The 13,202-nt window shown below is 42.2% G+C and overlaps 2 non-coding genes across 2 annotated transcripts; both read left to right on the top strand.

Moving 5' to 3' along the window:
* The first annotated feature begins 1,824 nt into the window (after positions 1-1,824).
* On the top strand, positions 1,825-1,897 carry TRNAM-CAU (transfer RNA methionine (anticodon CAU)). Its single transcript has one exon. It is a non-coding gene; the product is annotated as a tRNA-Met (tRNA).
* Positions 1,898-12,414: 10,517 nt separating this feature from the next.
* TRNAM-CAU (transfer RNA methionine (anticodon CAU)) lies at positions 12,415-12,487 on the top strand. Its single transcript has one exon. It is a non-coding gene; the product is annotated as a tRNA-Met (tRNA).
* Positions 12,488-13,202: the final 715 nt, after the last annotated feature.

Raw genomic sequence — 13,202 nt, 5'->3', positions numbered from 1 at the left:
AAGAGAAAGGAAGTGAGAGAGAGAGAGAGAGAGAGAGAGAGAGAGAGAGAGAGAGAGAGACAGAATCGTTGTCAGCGGAAACTTTTATGACGTCATGAAAACTTGGACCGTTTTTGCACCGTCTTTCGCGTGATCAATTTGTGCAAGAGAAGCCTAGCACGGTCGCTGCAAGGGTGACTCACCAACCACAGCCTTTTCCCAGGAGGAGGAGGAGCGTCGAAGGCAACAGCCTCTGCCCGCCCCTTCCCGAGTGGAGGCTCGTGATTGGTGGGTTACTTTTGCAATACGCGGGCAAGGCATCTATTGCATAAATTGATCACACGGAAAGAGATACAAAAAAATGTTCAAGATTGTATGACGTCACAAAAGCTCCCACAAGGTCTATGAGTGTATGTGTGAGTCAAGTCTCTCTCTCTCTCTCTCTCTCTCTCTCTCTCTCTCTCTCTCTCTCTCTCTCTCTCTCTCTCTCTCTCTCTCTCTCTCTCTCTCTCTCTCTCTCTCTCTCTCTCTCTCTCTCTCTCTCTCTCTCTCTCTCTCTCTCTCTCTCTCTCTCTCTCTCTCTCTCTCTCTCTCTAGCTAGGGTTACATACTCGCGTTTCTCTTGACTAGAATTTTGTCCAGTTTTTATACCTTCTTTCGCGCGATCAGTTTGTGCAACAAAAACTTCACCCGTGCATTGCACAAATGACCCACCAATCACGAACCTCCACTCAAGAAGGGGCGGGCTGATGCTGCTGCCCTCCGACACTCTTCATCCTTCTAGGAAAAGGCTGTGGCTGTTGTTTCACCTTTGCAGCGATCGTGCTAGGCTCCTCTTACACAAATTGATGACAGGAAATACGCCAGAAAAAAATCCACAGCAACTCCTTTCCCGCTTCGCTTCTTTCTCTCTTAATGTGTGTGTGTATGATTTCGAGTGTGTGTGTGTATGTGTGTATGTGAAAGCTTTGAAACAAAACAGAAACTCTCTCTCATTATGTATGTGTGTACGGCTGTATGTAAGTGTTGTATGCATAGGTATTATTACGTAAATAATATTATCACTGATTACAAATATCAAATACATAGACATACTTTAACTTTGCAATTAATCCCTTTATTTCATAGAAGTAACTAAAAACTCAAACTAGGATCATGATTTTTATTTTAATTATTAGGGAAAAGATTGCTTTGTCCGAAGTGAAATAGGGGTGTACCATCCCGTAGATTATTCACGCAATGACAACGGTAAATTAGATTCTTGCTATGTGACTTACACGTATAACTCGTGAGGCAAAAGTTTCACAAACTAATCGTGAGAAAGACGGTACAAAAAGTTTGCGTAACGTCACAAAAGTTTCTACTAAAGAGTAGGAGCAGGACAACGCAAAGGAATTTCAGCCTTAATGGCCACAGTCAGCGATACATTTGCATATATTTAAATTTCAGAAGCTACCTGGTTCTTTCCTATCCTTCAGATTATTGTGACGTTTTACGAACTTAACTGCACTTTACAAAGTCTTTATCAATTTGTGAACAGATAATCAAATAAAATAATACCAACATCATCAGATCTTTAACCTAATTTACCTGTGAAGACTACATGAATCCTAGACCACCGTTACTTAGGACATTTCAATGTGAATGACGCATGTTAATGGTTTCCAGTTTGGGTTTCGCTGCCACAGAGACGTTAATTATCCTTTTATTCGAGATTTGTCCAGGGTCGCGTATAAAACTTCCATTCACAAGATTATGGAAAGAAATTTATGAGATAAAAGAAGTACGGTAAGAAAATCATTCCTATGATGAAGAAACATATTATATTTAACTCGAGTGAATATCGCCTCGATGGCGCAGCAGGCAGCGCGTGAGTCTCATAATCTCAAGGTCGTGAGTTCGATCCTCACTCGGGGCATGGAGTTTTAAGCAAGGAGACAAAAGAACTCTCAACAAAACATAAATCATTCCCTCCTTTGCACTGAATCGTATTTAGGTGGTTCCGCAACATACGAGAATAAAACTTAATTAGTCCATTAATCTCCAGTATCCTACTGATTTTAATTTCATATTTGTCTCTCATATCCTATTATTTATATCATCTACTCTTATTTTCTTCTGCTTTTCCTAATGCTATTGTTGTATCTTACTGACAATGATTAATCTATCTCTCCAGCATAGAGAAAAAGGGGCAAAGAGGGAGAGTTGTTGCCATTGTCATTTTTTTTATGACATCATAAAAACCTTTTTTTGTGTGATCAATATGTGCAACAGAAGCCTATGAGGAGCGTTGAAGGACAACAACATTTTCCCGCCACTTCGCGAGTGGAGGCTCGTGGTTGGTGGGTCACTTCTGCAATACCCGAGCACGGCTTCTGTTGCACAAATTAATCATGCGATAGACATTGTTTAATTGGCCAAGATATGGTGTCACAGAAGCTTCTATAATCATACATGACGATAAGTTTCTAGTACAGCTGCTTCCAGCTAGTTAGAAACACACACGTGTGTGTGTGAAAAGAGAACGGATGTGAGGGCCACAAAGAAAGATGAGGGTCGAGGAAAGCTGTAGAGAATCACTGTCAATGGAAGCTTTTATGACGTCATAAAAACTTGGACCGTTTTTGCACCGTCTTTCGCGTGATCAATTTGTGCAAGAGAAGCCTAGCACGGTCGCTGCAAGGGTGACCCACCAACCACAGCCTTTTCCCAGGAGGAGGAGGAGCGTCGAAGGGCAACAGCCTCTGCCCGCCCCTTCCCGAGTGGAGGCTCATGATTGGTGGGTCACTTCTGCAATACGTGGGCACGGCTTCTGTTGCACAAATTGATCACGCGAAAGAAGGAACAAAAACTATTCAAGATTGTATGACGTCACAGAGATCTCCATCTACCCCTAACTTTGATACTCTTTGTGACTTTGTTGTGTGCGCGCGTTTGTATGTATGTGGATGCTAGTGTGTAAGACAGGTAGGAAACAGCAGGAAAATGCTCAAATGAAGATTGTGAGTGAATAAGAGATTTACTCACAAAATAAATAAAGAGGAAACAGATTAGACTGGTGATCAACAGATACCTAAAATAATGATTAGGAGACACGTAAGAATGCAACTCCGAATAAAGAGAGAGAGATAGAGATAGATAGATAGAGAGAACGAAAGAAAGATAACAAACGCATACACTCAAAGAGGGATATATGACTAAGGGAACTTCTATGACGTCATACAATCTTAGATAATTTTTGCACCTTCTTTCGCGTGATCAATTTGTGCAACAGTGGCCGTGTTCGCGTATTGCAGAAGTGACCCACCAATCACGAGCCTCCACTCGGGAAGGGGCGGGCAGAGGCTGTTGCCCTTCGACGCTCCTCCTCCTCCTGGGAAAAGGCTGTGGTTGGTGGGTCACCCTTGCAGCGAGCGTGCTTCTCTTGCACAAATTGATCACGCGAAAGACGGTGCAAAAACGGTCCAAGTTTTTTGTGACGTCATAATAGCTTCCGTTGACAGCTATTCTCTCCCACTAACCCCTGCCCTTTTTCCTCTCTCTCTCACTTACTTGATCTTTTCATTTCACTTTCCTCTTCTCAATTTATAATTTTTTAATCTTTCTTACTCTCTCTCTCAGTCTTTCACGGGATCCATTTGTGTAATAGAAGCTGTGCCTGTGTACAACAAGAGCGATCCACCTCTCAGGAACAGCGGGCGGTTACTGTTCCTCTTCGAAGCTGTTCTTCCTGTTCATCTTTCTTTCTGTCTCTGTCTCTCTCTCTCTTAGTCTTTCACGGGAGCCATTTGTATAACAGAAGCCGTGTCTGTGTACAACAAGAGCGAATCACCTCTCATGTACCTCCACTCAGGAACAGCGGGCGGTTACTGTTCCTCTTCGAAGCTGTTCTTCCTGTTCATCTTTCTTTCTGTCTCTGTCTCTCTCTCTCTTAGTCTTTCACGGGAGCCATTTGTGTAACAGAAGCCGTGCCTGTGTACAACAAGAGCGATCCACCTTTCAGGAACACCGGGCGGTTACTGTTCCTCTTCGAAGCTGTTCTTCTTGATAAGCAAAAACGGATGATTATCTCTTTCTCTTTCTATCGCTCTCTCTTCTCTTCATCGCAGTTCTTTTTTTCTGGTGAGGGGAAAGACCATAAAAACCGATAAGATTTTTTTATGACGCCATAAACTCTTCCATTGATGGGCACAAGCACCCTCGTCCGTTTTTTTTCTTTTTGTTCATTTTCTCTTTCTCACTTTTTCCTCCCCCCCCTCTCTCTCTTTCTCATTCTTTCTCTCCCATTATTATCTTCTTTTTTTCATATTGTATACATACACATACAAGGAAAAGAACTACCATGTTCCTCTCTTTTTCCCTGATTTCCTCCTCACTGTCTCTCTTTCTCTCTCTCTCCCAAACCTTCCCTCTGTCTCCATCATTTCATAGTACCTCGGCCATTCTATGCTTTAGACACATCGTACGATGTCTTTCTGAAATAGAGAGAGAGAGAGTGAGAGAGAGAGAGAGAGAGAAAGAGTGAGAAAGAGAGAGTGAGAGAAGAGAGATAGAATTGAAAGAGAGAGAGAGAGAGTGAGAAAGAGAGATAGAAAAAAAAGAGAGTGAGGAGAGGAGAGGAAGGGTGAGAGAGAGTGAGAATGAGATTGAGAGTAACAGAAAGAGTGAGAATGAGAGTGATAGTGAAAATGAGAGAGAAAGAGTGAAGAGAGGGGGGGAGGGGCAGAAGGAAATATTGAAAGTTTCGAGTCAAGTAATGGGAAGCTTTTGTGACGTCATCCAAACTTGGCCACTTTTTATGCCGTCTTTCTTGCGATCAATTTATGCAACAGTCCGATCTGTGAACTGCAAAAGTAATCCGCCAATCGCAAGTCTCCCCCAGGGAGGAGAAGCGGGGTTGAAGGGCAACAGAATCTGCCCACCCCTTCCCGATTGGAGACTCGTAACTGGTGGGTCAACTCTGCCATACGCGGGATGGGCTTCTGTTGCACAAATTGATCATGTGAAAGTCGGTGTAAAAAAGACCAAGATTGTATGACGTCACAAAAGATTCCATCGGAGGATCCCCCTTCCCCTTGCACATCTCTCTCTCTCTCTCTTGATGCCCTTTTTTTTATTTCCCCTCTCTCTCTTCTGATGTCTATCTTTTTTCATTCGTCTCTTTCTCTCTCTTTTCTCTATTCTTCTCTCTCTCTCCTTTCCCCCTCCCTCACTCTCTCTCTCCCTCTCTATGTTTCTTTCGTCTCTATTCTTCTATCTCTCATAATAACTTGATGAATGATTTTTTTTCTCTCTCTCCCTTTCTATTTATTTATGTTAGCTTGACTCTTTTCTGTCTACTTATGTGATTTGTCCTTATATGTAGACCATCTCTTTTTCCTCCCCCCCCCCCCCCCCCTCTTTGTTGTATGATTTTTATTTTTCTACTTTCATAAAATATTTAACCTTTTAAAAATGAAACAGAACAAAGAACTGCATTTTTAAATGATTTTTTCGATCTTGAAATGTCATTTTGAGAAACTGAAAAGTTCCGAGTACGATGGAGTACTTTCTCTTTTCCTCTCTCCTCCAAAGGCACTTACGATGTCTTCATCGTCTGATATACTGATAACAAAATATTGCATAGGTCCAATTTAAATCTAATTTGTTTATGACAGCTACCGGCATCCTCTAGTGCCGTTACTTGGGACATTTCCCTGTGAATGGACTCCAGGTAGTGATCCCCGGGCAGAGGGACGGTGGTTACTCTGCGTTCGAGAACTGGGGGACCCGGGAAAGGGGCCTGGGGGAGGGGAGAGGTAGGGAGAGGGGGGGAGAAGAGAGAGAAAGTTTGTAGTGCAAGCGTTAAGTCTTATTTATCAATTCCAAAAATTGATATAGAAGAAAAAATAGCTAATATTATATATTACATAAAAATAATCGCACATGTAGCACACCGAGATAAGCATATTGTGTATACTTATGCAATGATTGTTTATCACTGAGTTCTCAATGATGCTAAATAAGCATGGTTGTATTTCCTCTAATCCTCCCATTTTACACGTCCCTAAGTAATGTATCATGTGTGCTAAATTCGTTCTATAACCTCAGGATAGAGAGAGTGATATAGCTAGAAACAGAAAAATACGCATAGATAGATAGAGAGATAGAGTGATGGATAGATAGATAGATAAATGAATATAGAGAAAGAGAGAGAGAGAGAGGGAGTTAAAGAGCTGTATTCACTAGGAGCTTTTGTGAAGTCATTTAAACTTTTCATACAATCGCAGTTCTCTCCCCAGGAGAAGTAGGGAAAAGGCATCAGCCCGCCTCCTCCTGAGTGGAAGCTCGTGATTGGTGGGTCACCTTTGCAATACGCAGGCTGGGCTTCTGTTGCACAGATTGATCACGCGATTGACTATTTAAAAACAGGCCAAGATTGTATGACGTCACAAAAGACTCCATTCCAGTCTCTTCTCCCGACTCGTTGTGTGCCTTTGTATCTGTGATTATTTCTATTTCTCCCACCTCCCTTCCCCTTACCACTCTTCTCTCTCTCTCTTCCCAGTCGTCTGCCTCTTGTTTTCTTTCTCCTCTCTATCTCACCCTCCCTCTCACCCCATCTCTTTTTATCTCTATCTATCTACGTACGTTAATTTTCCCCAATGTCTCCTGCTCCCTTTCCTACCGGGGGAACTTCATCCCTCTACTCTTCATACCAGATATTATTTTTCTATGGTTGGAACAAGGAGTAGTTTTGAATGAATACGAATTCTTATTTCGAATTCGTAATAAGATTTAAGAAAAAATGGCAAGCATTTTCCGAGCCATGTTTAAAGGTAGTCGGACCAAGGGATAGAAGTATTTGTAGAGTGTAAGAAGTAGTTGACCAAGGTACACAAGGATCCAGCATCTACCTTCTCGCACGAGATCTCCGTCAACACTAAAGCCTTCCTAATGCCTTGGGTCATGGCGCGCCGAAGCTCCTCCCCCTTTCATCTAGGCCTTGCCCGTGATTGGCAGACACCGTTGAGCGTCTTGCAAAAGTTGATCAATCTGGACCTCTTGAAAATCGTGGACAGCTTTGTTTGACGTCATAACGACGCCAAGGAAAAGGACTAACATGTACCTCTCACTTTCCCTGATTTCCTCCTCACTGTCTCTCTCTCTCTCCCATACCTTCCCTCTGTCTCCCTCATCTTAAAGTACTTCGTCTATTCTATGCTTTAGACACATTTGAAAACGTCATACAATGTTGTTTTTTCTGAGAGAGAGAGAGAGAAAGAGTGAGAGAGAGAGAGGGAGTGAGAGTGAGTGAGGGAGAGAGTGAATGAGATAGAGAATGAGAGTGAGAATGAGAGTGAGAGTGAAAATGAGAGAGAGAGAGAAGGGAGAGGGGGAGAAGCAGAAGGAGTCACTGAAAGTTTCGAGTTAAGTAATGGGCAATGGAAGCTTTCGTGACGTCATTCAAATTTGGCCACTTTTTATGCCGTCTTTCTTGCGATCAATTTATGCAACAGTCCGATCTGTGAACTGCAAAAGTAATCCACCAATCGCAGGCCTCCTCCAGGGAGGAGGAGCGGGGTTGAAGGGCAACAGCCTCTGCCCGCCCCTTCCCGATTGGAGACTCGTGATTGGTGGGTCAACTCTGCCATACGCTGGCTGGGCTTCTGTTGCGCAAATTGATTACGCGAAAGTCGGTGTAAAATAAGACCAAGATTATATGACGTCACAAAAGATTCCATCGGAGAATTCCCCTTCCTCTTGCACATTTCTTTCTTTCTCTCTCTCTCTCTCTCTCTCTCTCTCTCTCTCTCTCTCTCTCTCTCTCTCTCTCTCTCTCTTTTCATTCCCTTCTCTTCTGATGTCTGTCTTTTTTTCATTCCTCTCTTTCTCGCTCTTTCCTTTCCCCCTCCATTACTATCTCTCTCTCCCTCCCTCTTTCGTCTCTATTCTCTTTGGCGATGAACGATTCTTTCTCTCTGTCTCTCTCTCTCTCTATTTTTTTATGTTAGCTTGGCTCTTTTCTGTCTACTTGTGTGATTTGTCCTTATATGTAGACCATCTCTTTTTCCTCTCCCCCTTGTGGTATGATCTTTATTTCTCTTTCATAAGATATTTGACCTTTTAAAAATAAAACAGAACAAAGAACTGCATTTTTTTATGTTTTTCTTCGATCTTGTAATGTCTGAAAATGTCCGTACTCTCTCTTTTCCTCTCTCCTCTTAAGGCACTTACGATGTCTTCATGGTTTGAAATACTGACAAGAAAATATTACATATGTCCAATTTAAATGTTATTTGTTTATGACAGCTACCGGCATCCTATAGCGCCGTTACTTGGGACATTTCACTGTGAATGGACTCCAGGTAGTGATCTACGGGCAGAGGGACGCTGGTTACTCTGTGTTCGAGAACTGACCGGGAAAGGGGACTGGGGGAGGGGAGAGGTAGGAAGGGGGGAGAAGAGATGGGTAGTAGTCCAAGTGCTAAGTCTTCTTGATCAATTCTAAAAATGAATAAAGAAGAAAAAAAAAATAGCGAATGTTATACATTAAATATAAATAATCGCACGTGCAGACACTTGTCCACCGAGATAAGCATATTGTGTATACTCATGCAGATCGTAAATCATCGAGTTCTGAATGAGGGCAAATAATCATGATTATATTTCCTCTAATCATCCGATTTTTACACGTCCCTAAGTGATGTATCATCTGTGTTAAATTCATCCTATAATCTCAGCAGAGAGAGCGTGATATAAATATAAATAGAAAAAAATATATAGATAGAGAGATAAGTAGATGGATAGATGATAGATAGATAGATAGAGAAAGAGAGATAGAGAGTGAGAGAAAGAGGAAGGGAGAGGGGGTGAAAGACATAGAGAGTTAAAGAGTTGTGACGTCATTCAAACTTGGCTACTTTTTATGCTATCTTTCGTGCTATCAATTTGTGCAACAGTTCGCTCTGTGAATTGCAAAAGTGATCCACCAATCACAAGTCTCCTCCCAGGAGGAGGAGGGGCGTCGAAGGGTAAAGGCATCGGTCCTCCCCCTTCTGAGTGGAGGCTCGTGATTGGTGGGTCACCTTTGCAATACGCAGGCTGGGCTTCTATTGCACAAATTGATCACGCGAAAGAAGATGTAAAAACAGCCCAATATTATATGACGTCACAAAAGATTCCATCGGAGGATCCCCCTTCCCCTCGCACGCTCTCTCTCTCTTTCTCTCTCTCTCTTTCTCTCTCTCTCTCTCTCTCTCTCTCTCTCTCTCTCTCTCTCTCTCTCTCTCTCTCTCTCTCTCTCTCTCTCTCTCTCTCTCTCTCTCTCTCTCTCTCTCTCTCCGGCCGTCTGTTTCCTTTTCTTCCTCCTTTCTATATCTCACTCCCTCCTTCACCCCTCTCTCTTTCATTCTCTCTCTATATCTCCACCTGTCTACATACGTTAGTTTGATTGTTTTTCTTTTCTCTTCGTCATCTGTTTACCTCTCCCTCCACCTCTCCTACCCCCCTCATGGTGGGGTAGGAGAGGTGGAGGCGGTTTTTTCTCTATTCTTCGTACCATATTTGGTATTTTTAAAAAGCGAGCTAATCAAATGATTCTTTTCTATGAATATGATATTTCCTTTCGATACAGAATAACATTTAAGAAAAATAGGGCAAAATATTTCCGAACCCAATTCAAAAGCAGAAGGACCAAGGGATAGAAGTGCATATCATAAGAAGTAGTTGACCAAGGTACACACAGATCCAGCATCCACCTTCTCGTACCAGATCTCCGTCAACACTAAAGCCTTCCTAATGCCTTGGGTCATGGCGCGGCTAAGCTCCTCCCCCTTTCATCTAGGCCTTAGTCGTGATTGGCTAAGGTCTCCATGCAAGATGATGACGTAGAATATCTTGCAAATATTGATCCTTCTTGATCTATTAAAAATCATGGTCAGTTTTATCTGACGTCATAACGGCGCCAACTATAAGGACTAGTATGTATTTCTCTTTCTTCACTATGTCTATCTTCTGCCCTCACTCTCTGTTTCTCTTTCCCACAACCTTTCCTCGTCTGTTCTTTGATTCACGCATATTTCAAGGCCTCATATGATGAAAGAAAACTTCCACCTCCGATTGCTGGACCCAACTCTTTAACTCTCATTGACATATAAAATGGGATGATTAGTGGAAATACAATTTTGATTACTTAACACCATTTATTTCTCAATGAAAAAACAAAAAACAAACACACACAAAAAAGAAAAGAAAAAAAAAACGATCATTGCATGAATGTCGCTTGGCGGTCACTGCTGTAGCTGGGCACCACTGTGGGTAAGTACCAAGCTCAGATTACCTGGCTCCTCCTCGATCACCTGTAGTTAGGACATTTCACTATGTACCCATGACGCATATTAATGGATCTTAGGTAGTGGTACATGGACAGAGAAACTTTAGTCACCTTCGGTTCGAATTTTGACCGGGGAAGAGGAGAGAGAAGAGGAGGAGAAGAGGAGAGGAAAGGGGGTGAAGAAGGAAAGACAAAGAGCAAATGAGATGAAAAGAGAAAGGAAGTGAGAGAGAGAGAGAAGGGTTGGAGTTAGTGAGACAGAATCGCTGTCAGCGGAAACTTTTATGACGTCATGAAAACTTTTTGCACCGTCTTTCGCGTGATCAATTTGTGCAAGAGAAGCCTAGCACGCTCGCTGCAAGGGTGACCCACCAACCACAGCCTTTTCCCAGGAGGAGGAGGAGCGTCGAAGAGCAACAGCCTCTGCCCGTCCCTTCTCGAGTGGAGATTCGTGATTGGTGGGTTACTTTTGCAATACGCTGGCAAGGCATCTATTGCATAAATTGATCACACGGAAAGAGATACAAAAAACTGTCCAAGATTGTATGACGTCACAAAAGCTCCCACAAGGTCTATGAGTGTATGTGAGTCAAGTCTCTCTCTCTCTCTCTCTCTCTCTCTCTCTCTCTCTCTCTCTCTCTCTCTCTCTCTCTCTCTCTCTCTCTCTCTCTCTCTATCTCTCTCTCTCTCTCTCTCTCTCTCTCTCTCTCTCTCTCTCTCTCTCTCTCTCTCTCTCTCTCTCTCTCTTTCTCTCTCTCTCTCTCTCTCTCTCTCTCTCTCTCTCTCTCTCTCTCTCTCTCTCTCTCTCTCTCTCTCTCTCTCTCTCTCTCTAGCTAGCTAGGGTTACATACTCGCGTTTCTCTTGACTAGAATTTTGTCCAGTTTTTATACCTTCGTTCGCGCGATCAGTTTGTGCAACAAAAACTTCATCCGTGCATTGCACAAATGACCCACCAATCACGAACCTCCACTCAAGAAGGGGCGGGCTGATGCTGCTGCCCTCCGACACTCTGCATCCTTCTAGGAAAAGGCCGTGGCTGTTGTTTCACCTTTGCAGCGATCGTGCTAGGCTTCTCTTACACAAATTGATGACAGGAAATACGCCAGAAAAAATCCACAGCAACTCCTTTCCCGCTTCGCTTCTTTCTCTCTTAATGTGTGTGTGTATGATTTCGAGTGTGTGTGTGTGTGTGTATGTGAAAGCATTGAAACATAACAGAAACTCTCTCTCATTATGTATGTGTGTACGGCTGTATGTAAGTGTTGTATGCATGGGTATAATGTGTTCAGAGCTCTAATATTATTACGTAAATAATATTATCACTGATTACAAATATCAAATACATAGACATACTTTAATTTTGCAGTTTATGCCTTTATTTCAAAGAAGTAACAAAAAACTCAAACTATGATCATGATTTTGAATTTAATTATTAGGGAAAAGATTGCTTTGTCCGAAGTGAAATAGGGGTGTACCATCCCGTAGATTATTCACGCAATGACAACGGTAAATTAGATTCTTGCTATGTGACTTACACGTAGAACTCGTGAGGCAAATGTTTCACAAACTAATCGTGAGAAAGACGACACAAAAAGTTTGTGTAACGTCACAAAAGTTTCTACTAAAGAGTAGGAGCAGGACAACGCAAAGAAATTTCAGCCTTAATGGCCACAGTCGGCGATACATTTGCATATATTTAAATTTCAGAAGCTACCTGGTTCTTTCCTATCCTTTAGATTATTGTGACGTTTTACGAATTCGATTGAACTTTACAAAGTCTTTATCAATTTGTAAACAGGTAATCAAATCAAATAATACCAACATGATCAGATCTTTAACCTAATTTACCTGTGAAGACTACATGAATCCTAGACCACCGTTACTTAGGACATTTCAATGTGAATGACGCATATTAATGGTTTCCAGATTGAGATCCACTGCCACAGAGACGTTAATTATCCTTTTATTCGAGATTTGTCCAAAAAGAAAAGGGGGGGTGGTCACGTATAAAACTTCCATTCACAAGATTATGGAAAGAAATTCATGTGATAAAAGAAGTACGGTAAGAAAATCATTCCTATGATGAAGAAACATATCATATCTAACTCGCGGATATAACGCCTCGATGGCGCAGTAGGCAGCGCGTGAGTCTCATAATCTCAAGGTCGTGAGTTCGATCCTCACTCGGGGCATGGAATTTTAAGAAAGGAGGCAAGAGAACACTCAACAAAATAGAAACCATTCCCTCCTTTGCATTGAATCGTATTTAGGCGGTTCCGCAACATACGAGAATAAAACTTAATTAGTCCATTAATCTCCAGTACCCTACTGATTTTAATTTCATATTTGTCTCTCTCATATCCTTTTATCTATATCATCTACTCTTATTTTCTTCTGCCTTTCCTAATGCTATTGTTGTATCCTACTGACAATGATTAATCTATCTCTCCAGCATTGAGAAAAAGGGGCAAAGAGGGAGAGTTGTTGCCATTGTCATTTTTTTTTTATGACATCATAAAAACCATTTTTTTGTGTGATCAATATGCACAACAGAAGCCTATGAGGAGCGTTGAAGGAAAACAGCATCTGCTCGCCACTTCGCGTGTGGAGGCTCGTGGTTGGTGGGTCACTTCTGCGATACCCGAGCACGGCTTCTGTTGCACAAATTAATCATGCGATAGACATTGTTTAATTGGCCAAGATATGGTGTCACAGAAGCTTCTATAATCATACATGACGATAAGTTTATAGTACAGCTGCTTCCAGCTAGTTAGAAGCACACACGTGTGTGTGTGAAAAGAGAACGGATGTGAGGGTCACAAAGAAAGATGAGGGTCGAGGAAAGCTGTAGAGAATCACTGTCAATGGAAGCTTTTATGACGTCATAAAAACTTGGACCGTTTTTGC

Source organism: Penaeus japonicus, unplaced genomic scaffold, assembly GCF_977035675.1.
Source record: "Penaeus japonicus unplaced genomic scaffold, GWHDUDI00000001_assembly GWHDUDI00000009, whole genome shotgun sequence".
In the NCBI taxonomy this organism is placed as follows: domain Eukaryota; kingdom Metazoa; phylum Arthropoda; class Malacostraca; order Decapoda; family Penaeidae; genus Penaeus; species Penaeus japonicus.
The sequence above is the reverse complement of the archived record's forward strand: the minus strand, read 5'-3'. Positions and strand labels throughout refer to the sequence as shown.